We start from the raw sequence: 14,650 nt of genomic DNA, 5'->3' as shown, positions 1-14,650 counted from the left end.
GACTACTGAGGTCGCTTATGTGGAGTACCTGGCAGAAGATGGCAGCACAATGCACCTAATATGAAAAAAGTATGTTTTTTGGGTTGTCCGGATACTTTTGATCACATAGTGTAAAATATTCACTCCGTGTTTGGCTTATGCGACAGCTAAATTAACGAGGTTTTGCTTGTTCGTACTCCCGGTTTTCGTGAGTGAAGCTCGACGACGAATGATCAAGGGAAGTCTCAGTGCGTGAAATGATTTATGCAGCCCAGATTGGACACACAGGTTCAAAGGTACTTCATATACGATATAGGATGAAACCACCCTCACGGACGTTATACGCTGGTGATACACGTATATTGTGCAGACAGGAAACGTTGTTGTGAATCATCATGCCGTACGCCCTGGAGAAAAATGGAGCCGGCACAGAACAGATCCGGTTGGCTTTTCCACTTTCACCGTAGTCTGTTCGGAGGGCGTCGGAAGAGCTGCACATCCCTGGGGCAACAGTGCAGCGGATCCTTCGGAAAAGTTCACTGATGAATTCTTACCGATTGCAACTGTTGCACACGTTGAAACCAGATCACAAGCCACAAGGTACGCAATTCCCTGTGAACGTTCTTCACCGTTTAGAGGATGATGGAAATTACATAAAGAACCTAGCATTTTCTAACTAAACAACATTCCTTGACTGTGATAATCTAATAAAACACAATGTTCGCTTCTGGGGCAAAATCAATCCGCATATTGTGACAGAAGACGGACGTGACAGTCCGAAAGTGAATGGGTGGTTCAAATGGCTCTGAGCACTATAGGACTTAACTTCTGAGGTCATCAGTCCCCTAGAACTTAGAACTACTTAAACATAACTAACCTAAGGACATCACACACATCCATGCCCGAGGCAGGAGTCGAACCTGCGACCGTAGCGGTCGCGCGGTTCCAGACTGTAGCGCCCAGAACCGCTCGGCCACCCCGACCGGCTGAATGGGTGGTATTGTTTGATGGCTGATGTCTTTGTGGGACCATTTTTTGTTCTCAGAAAGAAACAGTTAATTCTAACAATCACCTGGATATGTTAGACCTTTTCGCTTTACCACAACTCGTTGACCACCAAGGTACAGTCGTTTTCTAACAAGATGGTGCACAGTCGCATTAGACTGAGACTGTACGAGATACAGCGATCACTTCAAACATCATCTGCGATATGGTGCGAAAATGATGTTTCAAGTGATCGCTGTATCAAACAGAAATCTGCAGATACCAGTCTTTGAATGGTGGCCCCTATTTTGATAGGCACTGAGATTGGAATCTTGAAACACGTCGGTCAGGGAGTCTAAAGATGGTGTAATAAATCGCCGAAACCGGTAGTCCAATAAAATAACAGTTTGAAAATTAGATGGCTGAAAGATGTTTGATTTTACATTCTGTACTGAACAGCCGAGTCCCGTAACCATCTCTAAAAAGATGGACATACAGGGACAAACAGTGGACAGTTAAAGTTAACGCGGCAGACAGGAGTCATAAAGACGGTGTGACTGGTTGCTTTACAAGTGAAGACAAAACTTAAGAGTAGTGGGATGCCTTTTATTAGTTCTCTAGTAGACACAATTCCTTTAGAAATTAATAACCCGAATATTCTGTGTCTTTTAGCCTCCAAAGCCAACGGCCTTGCCGCAGTGGCAACACCGGTTCCCGTCAGATCACCGAAGTTGAGCATTGTCGGGCTGGGATAGCACTTGGATGGGTGACCATCCGGTCTGCCGAGCACTGTTAGCAAGCGGGGTGCACTCAGCCCTTGTGAGGCAAACTGAGAAGCTGCCTGACTGACAAGTAGCAGCTGCGGACTGAGGAAGACACGGCGGCCGGACGGTACCGTTGGATCTTCATCCCCCGTTGGGGCGGAGATTTTTTTTTTTTTTCAGCCTCCAACGATTAACATTAGGAAATTAAATGTGGCGCGGTTTATCCCTCCTCGCATAGACTGCTCTCTCTATACCCATCGTATGTAAAAACAGTTTGTGGAATTCGATAAATTATTTCTTTTTGCGTGAAGTATGTATTTTGTGGCTTGATGTGCCATTAGTAATGTCTAACCAGTATCATTCTGTTGTATAGTCTATTGTTCCAAGATTATTCAGTGCTGCAGTAGATAATGTATATGTTGCTCGCATAAGAACGAATAGAAAAGTCAAATATTTACTACCAGTCACTTGTCAAACGATGATTTTAGCATTTCGCCTGTGTTTATTTAGTGCACAACACACGTTGTCTAATATGTTTTAATGCCATATTATAGAATGTATCTTGGCGGTTAAGTGGTTTAGTGCCTGATTATTAATACAAAGAGTTTGGTTGCAGTCCACAGTCAGCTCCAACTATCTTTTCAATTATCGCTTTCTTCAGCTATGGTAGTACTTTGTTAATGATAAAATTGGGTTTTGTATCTTGTGAGATATGTCTGCAGTAATACACCCAATTTGCAGACTGCCCATTTTTTATTTTGCAGACTGATGTTTTTAATTGGTTCCTCTTGACATTCATAGGGAAAATTAATATTATGGAAAATGAAAGATAAGTAATATAAACTGTAGCATGGTTTTGGGCGGAAAGCACTGCGGTAATGACAACGAACTGGAAGACGACGTTAGCAACTGGTCAGCAACTTGGTGCAAACTCAGTATGTAGAAGGCATAGAATTGTGGAGCGTTACAAAAAAATCTGAATCTGGAGACCACGTTTAAAAACTGCTAAGATATCAAAATAAGTCATGAAATGAATTTCCTTTCATTTGAACAAATAAAAATGTCTGTAGAAACGAACGTTATTTACTTTTGGAATGACATTCGAACACTGCTAGAAAGTGGGGAAGATGCTTCGGCTATCAGTGTGGTTAGAAAAAGAGAGAGGCATAAGAAATTGTAAATGGAACAAAAAAATGAATCAATCCCGCGTCCGGCCATCCTGATTTAGGTTTTCCGTGATTTCCCTAAATCACTCCAGGCCAATGCCGGGATGGTTCCTCTGAAAGGGCACGGCCGAATTCCTTCCCTAATCCGATGAGACCGTTGACCTCGCTGTCTGGTCTCCTTCCCCGAAACCAACCAACCAACCAACCAAAAAAAAAAAAAAAAAAAAAAATGAAACGGTATATCGCAGATAAAGAAACCCTCTTCTGAAGCCAATGATAATCTGCAAGAATAACAGTTTGCAATATCGAATAAGAAAATTCTTTCATCGCGTAATCCACGCAAGCGAAAGCTATGTCAGTAAACATCTGCTCAGTCTGGCACGTAGAAGCCTTAATGGTAGATGAATCATAGTTGTGATCTAACGATCTACCCAGTCAAAACAGAAGCCGCACCGTCGAGTTGTAAGTAAACACAGCCAGCGTACATTTCCCATGCGGGTTGTCCACTCAACAGGCGAAGACTGATACGACAGTTCCTAGCTCGCTTGCAGAGCACGGAGTAATTTCATTCAAAAATTTTCGTACAAGCGCTTGATTACAATGTTTTTAGAGCACCGCATTTACATTTGATGAAGGTTAATTTTGAGTTTCAATTGAAGATCATTTTTGCTTGCCAGCTATCCAGCTTGATTCAGCAATGGTCACATTAGTTATAAGAAGCGTTGTAGGAGCTATGTCTTAATGAAGGGAGAACAACGGATATGAGTATCCGTTGTTCTCCCTTCATTAAGACATAACTCCTACAATGTTTCTTAAAACAAGATTTTTACATGTTTCGTATCCTGTCAGTGAATGTATATCCCCAACCAGAGTTTCGAAATGTCAAAGTACTCTAACACGTCTTTGGTTGAATTGGGGGAGGGGACCACCCAATAGAGTGGGTATCTGTCCCGTCAGACTAGGGAAGGATGGGGAAGGAAGTCGACCATGTCCTTTCAAAGGAACCATCCTGGCATTTGCCTGAAGCGATTTAAGGATATCATGGTAAACCTAAATCATGATGGTTGGCGGCGGGCTTGAACTGTCGTCCTCCCGAATACGAGTCCAGTGTGTTAACCATGCGCCACCTCCCTCGGTAACACGTCTTACGACACAGTGCATTTTAACAAGGGTTCTGGTAAAGTCTTCTGCATAATTCAGCAACAATCCATGTCACTTAAATCCTGCATTATTTTTTAATAAACCAACATCCTTAGTAGTTTCTGGGAAGAATCATGCTTGATCTGCCATCTGAGTTCAAATCAGTGAAACAAAAATGATAAGAAAAGAAAACAAACGAAGGGTAGGAAATGATTATAATAAATCATACAGTAGTATAAGATTCAGTAATGCGGAAGGCTCGCATATGTTCGTCCTAATAATGCAAGACAGACTGCTTCACAACGTTCTACGACACTTCTGTTTGACATATAAAAATAATTCCATTTGACTGTCTTTGTAATCTGTATGACTGAGTCAAAACCTCCAGTAAGAAAGATATTACAGAAAGACTGATTTCTGGAACTTAGGAGGAAATGTTTGAAAGAAATAGCATTGCTCTTATTTGCGCACTCTTCGTTATGTTTTGCAGATCTCTGTTCACAAACTTAATGTGTAGTGAAACACTGATAATGGTCACTCCGCACTGTAACGTGACACACCAAGATTCACTTATAGTATTACATAATACTTCTGATTAATGAAGAACATGACACATTTTGATTTCTATTGCATTGTTGTATATATATGATTAATTTCATACTGCTGCTGTTTTCATTTTCATCTTCTGTTAGTTATTGTTTAATGACATCTGAGACAAGACATAAAATACTTTTATAGAATTATGTTCATCCCATATTGTTCATTAAGTGTTTATTAATTACTAGTTTTAAGTATACATTAGGTTGTATGTTTCATATAGATCAATTACGATTAATCAATGGAACTAACACAAGTGTAGGAAATGAAACATTATATATTGTAATTAAAATTTGGTTATTGTAATAGTAACTGTTAAAAATATTCATTACACAATGTATAATGGTCAAACACTGTATTTACTAAACTCACACAAAAGGTGTGCTTAACTTTCCTGTTGTGTGTCCTGTCGCACTAAAATGACGTTTTACATGCTATTATTCATTGCAAGTCATTTAAAATGTCTTTTCTAATAGTATACACTATTCTTTACATTCTCAAAATGCTGTATGAAAGACGGCAGCTGTGACTTCGTGGATCATTAGTAGTGGAGTTATTATTATTATCAGTAGTGTGAGTCTTCAGATTTGTGTTCCTTATTTTTTTATGTGAACAAATGGAGAAATGATTTATTCGAGACTTTTCTTAAACAAAATTCTCACAGTCAGATGAGAATATGAAAAATTCCGAAATATTCACTGCAGGACCTCTGAGTGATGTCTAATCTTCTTCAGTATCTATGATTCAACCAGATAAGTAACACATTATTTTAATAATGTTTCCCTACTTCAAAACTCAATCTATCACTTTGCAAGAACTGCAATATTAGGGTATGGATATTGCAAGTAATAAATAACTTTGAAGTGAAAGTATGATTTTACTCTCGTCCATTTTATGAGCAGGAGTTTTAAGACAGTTTTGATTTCATATTGTGGTTTCTGCTGTTATAGTTGTTACATCGATTTTGTGACACACATACGTCTCGAATTTTTAACCAATGTTTTTCAGATGCTGTAGTTCGCTGAAATGAAATTCTTGGAAATTATGATAAAGTGATTTACTCATTGATGTAAACAAATTTTTATTATAATAATAATAATAATTATTATTATTATTACTACTACTACTATCATACGCATCTGTGGCATGTTAAAAGTGATTGTGTGGATATTGTGATGGGACATCCTCCTCTAGCATTACTTTTCCTCAACAGCAGCTGTCCATGCTAGTATTATTTTTAGATTTTGGATAGGTCAGTATTTTCTCAGCTGCTTATGTGAAAACTTTCATATAATGTTGTACACAATATGTTATATTTCAAACTAACATTTATGAAATGGAATTATTTTATTTTCGATGTTACAATTGATAAGTATATTAGTTCTGAATGTACAGTTAAAATTATTTTTTTAGAAACATTTGAAATTACGAATTATTTGGCACACTTAAAATTGCATTAATTACACAATCTAGTACTGTTTACTATGTTTATTTCTGGATTCATTTATGAAATAACAATCGAAATTAATAGAAATTCTTGCGTCAAGATAAATTGTGAACCTTTTGGAATACGGTTATTACTGCAGAGTGAGGTAATAGTACGCATGCGTCTGATGTGATGATACGTATTTTTTTGGGCGAACAATTTAATTTCGGCTTTGTTAATTTGAAAATTCAAAACACTGTATGATATACTAAAATGTGACAAACTATATCAACGTAAAAACAACATTTATTTATATCAATTCAACCATGAGGACCTAAAATGTGAGAATATCAGCTTCAAGAATCAGACTCCTCGACAAGAAGAACTGGGGCCAACGCTACACGAAAATTACGTAAACTAGCAAGTTTATTGTAATCTTCGTTCCTCTCAAATTTTTCATAAAATGCTTTGCTCATGATGTGGACAAGCTTGAATTAGGAAGGAGGGGGCGTTAGAACATGTTAAATTTGGAAGGTGAGGGGGCGGGGGCGATTATAACAAATTGTGACTCCTCTCTTCTCCCTTTCCCCTCCCTGGATCAGCGCCTGCCAGAAGTTGAGAATTACATTGGACGAGGTAAGTGCTGTCGCCAGTACGTTGGGGTGCCTTGTGATGAATAGAGGCAATTGTGGATCTCGGGTATACATGTCGTTCGTTCTGAACAGTACCCCGCACACCTCTCCTTCGAAAGTGTTTCATTATACCCCTCAGCTGTTTTCCATTTTAGCGTCTCTAAGAAAAGGACGAGCAACGGTTGAAAAAGCAGCCTGCGCTGAAGACGAGAACGTCTTTGATTTTTTCAGTTTGTATTGCCGACACTTTCTGTAACGCGTTTACTAATGCGCTGCGAAACCGAATATAACGGCAAGCATACTCGCTAGAGGTCCGACTACTTCAATCAAATTTCCTAATTAGGAAACCCGAGAGTGTGTTACAAACCTCAGTGCATTAGCGACTAAGTTTAACGCTAAATGGACTTCGTAGGATGTGTGGGCAGCTCATAATACTTGCGTTCATATGCACACGAAAACTGGACTTTAGTGTCAATATTCGAGACCTATTGATCACCTCAAAATCGCAGATCTGGACGAAATCGGCTGATTATACAACATGCGTAGACTTGTGATTAGCGCTGGCAATTAAAGAATAATGACATTACTTCATAGCTTTGAGTACTGTGTGGGTACCTGCACGAATAGACGAATTAGTACATTAATAAACGAGGTAACCGTCTAGTAATGTTTGTGAGCCGTGCTGCGACTCGCGTTGGTGCTGTTTGTAGGTTTCTGTCCTTTGTTGGAGGCCAGACCGTATCGTTCAGTCGACGTGGTTGCGATTGTTTGTCTTCTTCTCGTGTTGGCTGGCGTCACTTGGTTTCGCAAGCGTTGCCTGTCCGCTAGTGGCAGCAGCAGTGGTTATCGATATGTAGTAACTGTGGTCCTATCTTTGGGGCGACGTCGTAGTTCTTCCGGGTCGTATCAGTGGGCAGTTCGGTTGGGGACTCAGGAGGAGCCAGGTCCAAACAGTGCTAGATCACGCCGGGACCGCTGGCGGCGTGCATGGACTGTGCGCGATCTCGTCGTAAACAGTATCCTGCAAGTTTTAAGTTGAGTGCATTTGGATTGCACCGTTGTGAGATCTTGCGATTCTCCAGTGGCTTGGGTTCATGTTGCTGCTCGCAGTGTTGCCGAGGCGAAGAGCAGCGAGTGGGGTGCTTGGGGAATGCGGATCTGATTAGCTTCCCTGGACTTCTAATTACTATTCATTGCGTTCAGTTTGTTTCTATTTGTTAAGTTCAGCCAGCGGTATTTTTCCTGCCTCGTGGCCACTAACGCCCCAGTTACCTGCCCTGGGGGTTAGTGTATGTAACGGCAGTGTACGTTTCCTCGCCTTGCGCCTGCTGTCCGGTGAGGCGTGTAGTTTTGACAGCTTTCTTGATTATAGGTGGGTTGGCGATTCTTCTTTTCTGGTGGCAGAGATTCCTTTCTCGTTCTGGGCGCTCTACGCACAGTATTCTGCGGGAGGACTCCACACCACCGGTTCCGGATTTGGCGTATTTTTACATCTTTTCATTTGGTTTATTGGACGTCACATAGCCTCAGCAAGGTTATCGTTAGACATTCGTTAGACTGAGTTAGTCTGAGTTACCATCTAGTGTATTTATCTCATCGCTCGCGAAAGTGCTTTTTTGCCGGACCTACTCAGAGGTCGATTCCTGGTGCACCGTCTGTGATTGGCCCTTGTGTTTTATTATTGTATTTGATGTTTTATTGTATATTTCTAATCTTTGTAATATAATTGCCATTCTTGGCGTTACAGCAGGTTTAAATGATTGTGCTACCAAGTTTACCATCATTTTGTCTCACCCGTTTGGTGATCAGTTGCCTGTCATTTTAATTTAACCTTGCTGTTGCATTGCCGTTATTGGCGTTAAAGGCCTTCAGCCGTGACAATGCTTACTTGCCTTAAAATTCTAATTGGGATCACATTGTCTTGTGTTTAAAACATTATTTGCTGTGTCTGTATTTTGTGCTCATTTGGTAAATTGTAACGTACTGAAAACACTATTAATTACACAGTTTTTTATTCCTTCATCAATAACGGGTGATATCTTGATTTATTGCTGAGTCTGGAATTAGCGTTCTAAAATAGTGTGTAATTGCAAAAGGGAATCAACAGTAACTGGTTACGGCCCCGCCGCCCGCATCTCGTGGTCGTGCGGTAGCGTTCTCGCTTCCCACGCCCGGGTTCCCGGGTTCGATTCCCGGCGGGGTCAGGGATTTTCTCTGCCTCGTGATGGCTGGGTGTTGTGTGCTGTCCTTAGGTTAGTTAGGTTTAAGTAGTTCTAAGTTCTAGGAGACTGATGTCCATAGATGTTAAGTCCCATAGTGCTCAGAGCCATTTTTGAACGGCCCCGCCCACAATCGTAACCGAATCTGCCTTCCTTGACTCCCATGATTCAGTTTGGTATCAGATTTTTGTCTATAATGTAGGTCATTCACTTCGTGTTTGGGCGTGGTAATGTGCAGTTCAGTTTTAGAGGCAGCCTTCTGCGAGAGCGCCTCACCGACAGTCCACCACTCGCCTCCCCTACTACCAGCCTGCGTTCTTTTCATTTCATGTCGCTTTGCAAACTCACGCATCGATATTAAATCGATGTAGCTGTGTCAAGCAGCACACTACTAATGCTCTATTTGAAAGTCACATTATTGTTTTTCCCATTCATCCGCACTAACTTACATTATTCTAGATTTAGAGCAACTGCCATTCATCACACAAACTAATTTTGTCTAAATCATCTGGTATCCTCCTACGGTCACTCAATGACAACCTTCCCTCGCCCCCTCCCCCCCTCCAGAGCATCCAGAAAACAGCCGCAGACTGCTACGATTTGTGTATTTAGAGAACAGTAGTTGGTGTATCACACTTCCCTGGGGCACTCCTGACGATACTCTTCGAGGACAACGTACTGGCTTCAATTACATACTTTCGAAGTCTTCGAGCCACTCACGTCTCTAAGAACCTATTCCGTATGCTCGGACGTTCGTCGAAAGTCTGCAGTGGGGCGACGTGTCATGCGCTTTCCGGATACCCAGGAATATGGTGTTGGCCTGTTGTTCTTCATTGACGGTTCGCAGGATCTAAATGTGAGAAAAGGGCAAGTTGAATTTCGTAAGCACGATGATGGTTTCTAAATCATCGTTGATCTGTGGATAGATGCTTTTCTGGCTCAAGGAAATTTGTTACGTGGAACTCAGGCTGAGTTCTAGAATTCTGCAGGAGACCGATGTTAAAGATATTTGTCTGCAGTCATGTGGTCCGTTCTTTTACCTTTCTTAAATACGTACATATACTGAAAAGAATAATATGGACACAACCGGTAATTGTATCGGAAAAGCAACATCCTTATGCCGGTCGGTCCATAAGCCAAATAAAAGTATGGATATTTAAAGTTAATTTGTCATTCTGGAAATAATATTTTGGCAATTAACATCAATCCCGTTTAAGAGATATGAGTGGTCAGTTAGGGGATTTTCTTCGTTTTGTGACATCAGGTACAAGTGTCATTGGCCAGAACTAGAATTGGGCAATCAGAGACGAGCTCAGTACAACTCTCTGTAACTGGGAGATGTAGTGCATGGTCTGCAGTCGGGAGTCTTAACAAAATAATTAAGAGCTTAATGTTAGGTATGCAGTGGCTCCTATGATTTTGTTAAAATGTTGCAGAAATCAGCGTTTTGATGAGATCAAAGAGATCGCTAACAGTGTAAAGTGGACATGTACAATGTTATCTGATGTAGATGGCTGTTCTGACAAGTTATTTTGATAAAGCGAAACAGGTGTTTCGTAATGTGGGAATTCTGTGGCCTGTGGCGCAGAAGTCGCTTAAGAAACTACGTAAGAAACAGTGTAGCAGCTTCGGCGAGCATCATAACACACTGAACATCGAGTAAAATTTAGACTTTATATAAACTGACAGAATCGGCATTTAGTAACAGCAGGTGAGTTCGACGTTGTTATTCTCTGGTAATGTCAAGATCGCATGTAAAATAACAGCTGAACTTTCAACACTAATTACTGAAAAGTGTATAGGAGACTTCTGGTTTCAATTAGAAAGCAGTTTTATGATCTGACTACGCTGAAAATACACATCATTTTTTTTTCTTCTCGTCCGCAGCTCGTGGTCGTGCGGTAAGCGTTCTCGCTTCCCACGCCCGGGTTCCCGGGTTCGATTCCCGTTGGGGTCAGGGATTTTCTCTGCCTCGTGATGACTGGGTGTTGTGTGCTGTCCTTAGGTTAGTTAGGTTTAAGTAGTTCTAAGTTCTAGGGGACTGATGACCATAGATGTTAAGTCCCATAGTGCTCAGAGCCATTTTTTTTTCTTCTCAAAACACTTCAAGTTGTAGAATAACTAGCCTCGAAACGTAAAATGAACTTTTATCGTGTGAAGGGCAGTCAAATGAAAACTAAAGAGATGGAAATATGGAAATTAACTGGATGAGGGCGGGTCCACATGTTGCCAAATGTTGTTCCGGCGACGCTGCGGAAGTTCCGTGGGAAGCCGTTGCACGTCCTCCATACAGTCCCGATGCCTCCCCATGCGATTTCCACATTTTTGGAGCCCTGAAGGAAGACAGTAGCGCTCGTCGATTTGTTTCGGAAGAAGAGTTGTGCACCTGGGTACAATCATGGTTCCTTAGGCAACCGCAAACGTGTTTCCATAAAGACACTGACCGTCTTGTCTCATAGTCGCTATAAATGTGTTAACAGTTATGGCGATTACTTTTGGAATAAGAAGCAGTTTGCTTACTTCTTTACATCTGTCTCGTTTTCATTTGACTGTCCCTCATAAATATGATGCAGTCTGCGGACACATACAATGCAATCATAATTCGTCACAGCTTTTTATTACTGAGGAACTTCGTGTGACGCTCTAGATCAGGCGGCGGAATGTGTGAAGCTTATTGAGGTTAGTGAAACCAGCTCTTGCAGCATTACAGCCACACGATAGCGGCACCGTCGCTGTGTGACAGAATGAGGATTGTATCATTAAGCAATTGTGAAACATTTCATCACACAACACAAATATCATCTACGTCTATGACTGCATACCCACTCTGGAAGGCAGCAGTACGGTGCATAGCAGAACGTGCGTTGTCCCACAACTGTTCATTCATTTTCTTGTTCCACTCGCAAATCGAACAATAGAAAAACGATCGACTGCTATATGGTGCCGTACGGGCCCTGATTTTCCTGTCTGGGTGATGTGAGGTAAATGTTGGCGGCAGTACGATCATTCTGCAGTCTGTCGTAAATGCCTGTTCTCTAAATATTTTCAGTTGTTTTTCGGTGAAGGAAAGTCTTCTTCCCTCCAACAATTCCCATTTGAGTTTACGTAACATACGTACATAGGCTGAAGTTCAAGACATTAGTCAGGAAGAATCAATACGCAAAGAAGTGGGATACGGAAGTACTAAGGAATGACGAGATACGTTTGAAGCTCTCTAACGCTATAGATACAGCAATAAGGAATAGCGCAGTAGGCTGTAAAGTTGAAGAGGAATGGACATCTCTAAAAAGGGCCATCACAGAAGTTGGGAAGGAAAACATAGGTACAAAGAAGGTAGCTGCGAAGAAACCATGGGTAACAGAAGAAATACTTCAATTGATTGATGAAAGGAGGAAGTACAAACATGTTCCGGGAAACTCAGGAATACAGAAATACAAGTCGCTGAGGAATGAAATAAATAGGAAGTGCAGGGAAGCTAAGACGAAATGGCTGCAGGAAAAATGTGAAGACATCGAAAAAGATATGATTGTCGGAAGGACAGACTCAGCATACAGGAAAGTCAAAACAACCTTTGGTGACATTAAAAGCAACGGTGGTAACATTAAGAGTGCAACGGGAATTCCACTGTTAAATGCAGAGAAGAGAGCAGATAGGTGGAAAGAATACATTGAAAGCCTCTATGAGGATGAAGATTTGTCTGATGTGATAGAAGAAGAAACAGGAGTCGATTTAGAAGAGATAGGGGATCCAGTATTAGAATCGGAATTTAAAAGAGCTTTGGAGGACTTACGGTCAAATAAGGCAGAAGGGATAGATAACATTCCATCAGAATTTCTAAAATCATTGGGGGAAGTGGCAACAAAACGACTATTCACGTTGTTGTGTAGAATATATGAGTCTGGCGATATACCATCTGACTTTCGGAAAAGCGTCATCCACACAATTCCGAAGGCGGCAAGAGTTGACAAGTGCGAGAATTATCGCACAATCAGCTTAACAGCTCATGCATCGAAGCTGCTTACAAGAATAATATACAGAAGATTGGAAAAGAAAATTGAGAATGCGCTAGGTGACGATCAGTTTGGCTTTAGGAAAAGTAAAGGGACGAGAGAGGCAATTCTGACGTTACGGCTAATAATGGAAGCAAGGCTAAAGAAAAATCAAGACACTTTCATAGGATTTGTCGACCTGGAAAAAGCGTTAAACAATATAAAATGGTGCAAGCTGTTCGAGATTCTGAAAAAAGTAGGGGTAAGCTATAGGGAGAGACGGCTCATATACAATATGTACAACAACCAAGAGGGAATAATAAGAGAGGACGATCAAGAACGAAGTGCTCGTATTAAGAAGGGTGTAAGACAAGGCTGTAGCCTTTCGCCCCTACTCTTCAGTCTGTACATCGAGGAAGCAATGATGGAAATAAAAGAAAGGTTCAGGAGTGGAATTAAAATACAAGGTGAAAGGATATCAATGATACGATTCGCTGATGACATTGCTATCCTGAGTGAAAGTGAAGAAGAATTAAATGATCTGCTGAACGGAATGAACAGTCTAATGAGTGCACAGTATGGTTTGAGAGTAAATCGGAGAAAGACGAAGGTAATGAGAAGTAGTAGAAATGAGAACAGCGAGAAACTTAACATCAGGATTGATGGTCACGAAGTCAATGAAGTTAAGGAATTCTGCTACCTAGGCAGTAAAATAACCAATGACGGACGGAGCAAGGAGGACATCAAAAGCAGACTCGCTATGGCAAAAAAGGCATTTCTGGCCAAGAGAAGTCTACTAATATCAAATACCGGCGTTAATTTGAGGAAGAAATTTCTGAGGATGTACGTCTGGAGTACAGCATTGTATGGTAGTGAAACATGGACTGTGGGAAAACCGGAACAGAAGAGAATCGAAGCATTTGAGATGTGGTGCTATAGACGAATGTTGAAAATTAGGTGGACTGATAAGGTAAGGAATGAGGAGGTTCTACGCAGAATCGGAGAGGAAAGGAATATGTGGAAAACACTGATAAGGAGAAGGGACAAGATGATAGGACACCTGCTAAGACATGAGGGAATGACTTCCATGGTACTAGAGGGAGCTGTAGAGGGCAAAAACTGTAGAGGAAGACAGAGATTGGAATACGTCAAGCAAATAATTGAGGACGTAGGTTGCAAGTGCTACTCTGAGATGAAGGTAAGGAATTCTTGGCGGGTCGCATCAAACCAGTCAGTAGACTGATGACAAAAAAAAAAAAAAAAAAAAAAAAAAAAAAAAAACATACTCAATTGTAGAGCGAATTTACCGGTAATAAATGTAGCAGCACGCCTCTGAATTGCTTCGATGTCCTCCCTTTATCCGACCTGGTGGAGATCCCAAACGTTCGGGCAGTACTCAAGAATAGGTTACGTGTTCTACACGTGGTGTCCTGTACTGAAAACCGCATTGCCTATAATTCTCCCAGTAAACCGAAGACGACATTTCATCTTCCCGCGGTCTTACCGGTTCCTCCCATTTCGTGTTGTTCTGCGACGTTACGGCTAGATATTTAATCGGTATGACTGTGTCAAGCTGCCCACAACTAATATTTTATTCGTGCATTACACGATTATAATTGCTTCTTATCTGCATTAAATTACATTTTTCAACATTGAGAGCAAACTGCAGTTCATCAGACGAGATAGAAATTCTGACCAAGTCATCCTGTCCTCCTACAGACGACGAAGGCCGATACTGCCCCACACACTGCAGC

General features: G+C 41.2%; 1 pseudogene; it reads left to right on the top strand.

Moving 5' to 3' along the window:
• Positions 1 to 1,643: 1,643 nt before the first annotated feature.
• LOC126207403 (5S ribosomal RNA) lies at positions 1,644 to 1,761 on the top strand (annotated as a pseudogene).
• Positions 1,762 to 14,650: the final 12,889 nt, after the last annotated feature.

The sequence above is a fragment of the Schistocerca nitens genome, chromosome 1 (genome assembly GCF_023898315.1).
Source record: "Schistocerca nitens isolate TAMUIC-IGC-003100 chromosome 1, iqSchNite1.1, whole genome shotgun sequence".
Classification (NCBI taxonomy): Eukaryota; Metazoa; Arthropoda; class Insecta; order Orthoptera; family Acrididae; genus Schistocerca; species Schistocerca nitens.
Note: the sequence above shows the minus strand (reverse complement) of the source record. Positions and strands in the feature narration are given on the sequence as shown.